General features: G+C 50.4%; 1 pseudogene; it reads right to left on the bottom strand.

The window, feature by feature from the left end:
• Positions 1-2,298: 2,298 nt before the first annotated feature.
• LOC101659899 lies at positions 2,299-2,662 on the bottom strand (annotated as a pseudogene).
• Between the last annotated feature and the right edge of the window lie 255 nt (positions 2,663-2,917).

Genomic DNA, 2,917 nt, shown 5'->3' with positions numbered 1-2,917 from the left:
CATTACCCTTGATCAAGTCCTACCAGGCATTCCACACCCTCCTCACCATTGATTTTAGATCACTTGTTGTTCTCTAGTCCCTGGGTTTGTTAACACCACTTCTTTTCTCCCACCACCCCTCTTCAGTGTCCCCTCAGGACCCTCAATTCCATTGTTTTCTCCTCTGAATTGTTTATCCCACTTATCTTATCTAGATAGACATGCAGAGACTGTAATAAGCTCTAAAACACGACAGAGTAAAACAAAACAACAACAATAAATGATCCCCCCCCAAAAGCCTATAAATAGTTCAAGGTCTGTTTGTTGACCTTTAGGAGTATTTTCCAGTTGTGTCTGAAGGGGTGCCACACCCTGGCCCCAAAGTCTATTTTTGGTATTCCCTGAGGACTTCATTGCTCTGCTCCCCTTGCTGTTCTGTTGCATGCCCTTAGTGTTTTGCCTCGGTGTGGTGGGGTCAGATGGGGTGCAATTCTCACAGTGTCTCCAGTGTTGTCCCTTGAACTGCTGTGGGTCAGTGAGGGACGTCATGTCTTGTGATGGGGCTGGCCCTATGGTCCTCTCTGTGCATTGGCTGCTCTGAACAGGAATATCACCCTCGGGGCTTGGTGGGCCAGGATGTGCTCCACTCTCTCTCCCTCCCTCTTCATTTGCTCCTGTGTGCTCTGATCAGACATGTCCCCCTCTCCCTGAGCCTCCACCCTTTTGTTTCTCAGTAGAGGAATACACACACACTGCCTTCTCCTCCTGACCGTCATCAAAAATGAAAACAACTCACTGTTGTCGAAAAGGTCCTGACCCATAGCAACCCTATAGGACAGAGTAGAACTGCCCCTGTGGGTTTCTGAGACTTTCAGTGTTTACAGGAGCAGAACTGGGAGTCAGGAAGGGAGAACCCTGACTGTGGTCCCCCATCTATGGACCAACCAAAGTAAGCCAAGCTTAGAGAGCCGTGCAGACCTGGGGGACGGGGGTGCATGGAAGGCAGTTTTCTTTGCCTTCACCTTCATCCCACTCCCTTTCTGCTTTTGACAAATTTGTTTTCAGATCTGGTTGTTTTATGAGATTTCTTCCTTCCCAGTTGTTCTCTGTTTAATTGGAATAGCCCTCAGATTCAGAAGCCAATGGCCTACTTTTGGTTAATAAAGAGTCCCCTTATCCCTCCATCTTCCTCTCTCTCTCTCCCCAAGACACTTCTCTGGACTGGCTTTGAAGCCATAACTCCTGCCTGTGGATAACAAACATTCCCAAATGTATGAATCCCTTTCTCTTAGGGCCCCCCCACCCGCCCCGGGTGTCCCATAATGATGGAGCCCCTGGGGAGGGCAGCAGCGTCAGGCGGTAGGGAGATGCTCTGGGTAGCAAACTCCATGGGCGGTTTTCACTGAGGTCCATGGTGGCTGCAGGCAGTTGAGCTGCAATGCATGGGGTCGTATCACTCAGGAGCCAAAGGACGTTTAAGTAGAAAAAAACGTCTGGGCCCACCCAGGCCAACAGCTCAGCTTCTAATTTTGGCCGGGACCCCCCAATTGGCCTTCCCTTCTTTCCCCAGCCCCTGCTCATTCCCTCCATCCCCAAGTCCCCTTAAGTACCAATAATGGAAGTGCTTACTCGGCCCTGCAACAATTCACCCTTATCTTTTATTTATAGCTGACAAAGCTCCAAGCAGGAAAAATATAATCACACTTTAAATAATGGAAGTTGTAGGTATTAGAGCTACACGGGCAGTTACCCGAGTCCCAGCAATGCCTCCCTGCAGACCTGACGGGGTGCATGCTGACTGCATTTTTAATTTCTAAAACATATTTCTTCCCAAATTATTCCACGTTACAGAGGAGCCACATTTATGGGGGTGATAAATTACTGTAATAAAGTGCCTCTTCCTCAAATATATAGGACAAAGCCACGCTGAGCGCAGCCCAGCACAGGCGGCCCCGAGAGAGCAGAGCAGTCCCACTGCCTCACTCCTCACTTTAATTATTGGGCCGATGTGTCCTACATTTTTAATACAGTCACAAGTTTTCTTGAAGCAAGGACTTAGAACCGGCCACCATCTGTGTCTGTGGGTGCCATTGTATGTGAGGGCAAGGTGCATGGGTGCCAGCCACCATGTATTGGTGAATTTGCAGGCACAGGGAACTCTGGTTCCCATGTTCAGGGGTGTGTGCACACACAGATCCGTGCATGTGTGTGTTTGAATACATCCCAAGTGTGCATGAGTGTGTGTTTTTTGTTGTTGTTGTTGTTGTTTTTTAGCTAATAAAATTTTACTGTTCAAAATGTACAGCTGGTTGGACCTGCTCATGCATCTTGGCCGGCTGCTGGGGCGTCTCCACCCTTGGTGTTCCTGGTGTAAATTACTGGAGCTCTGTGCTTTGAAACCGGCTTTTACTCAGCAGCTCCTGGAGGACTGCCCTGGCCAGGGAACGTGAACCTTCCGTCGCTCAGAGACAACAGCTGGGGTGATAGGCTTATAGTTGGGGACTTCTTTACAGAGCTCGTCATATGTGGCTTTGCCAACCAAGACCAGGTTATTGAGCTTGTCCCGAACTTTGCCTTTGGACCACTTCTTCTTGGCCTTGCCCGCAGATTCCTTCACTGGGTCTGTGTCCTCCTCAGCCGACTTCCCGACATCCTTCTTCTTCTTGTCGTCCTTGGGCGGCATCACGAAGCTCGGAGAGCAGCTACCGCTAAGGTGTCGGACCGAGTGTGCGTTTTTAGGTGTGTCCCCGTGCACTGACTAAGCATGCACTTTTGTGGGGCATCTGCATGCCCGTCAGAAGCACCCTGGTGTGGCAGTTTGCACGCAGGCATACTTTCCAGGCTGCTCTGTGTCCTCCCTGCCGCCTCCCCCAGCCCCCACCCCTGCCCTCCCGTGTATGCAGCCAGCTGACTCCCCTTTTGCTTTCCTCCTTCCAGG

The sequence above is a fragment of the Echinops telfairi genome, unplaced genomic scaffold, assembly GCF_000313985.2.
Source record: "Echinops telfairi isolate 266 unplaced genomic scaffold, ASM31398v2 ScPeMD7_32;HRSCAF=126, whole genome shotgun sequence".
NCBI lineage: Eukaryota > Metazoa > Chordata > Mammalia > Afrosoricida > Tenrecidae > Echinops > Echinops telfairi.
Note: the sequence above shows the minus strand (reverse complement) of the source record. Positions and strands in the feature narration are given on the sequence as shown.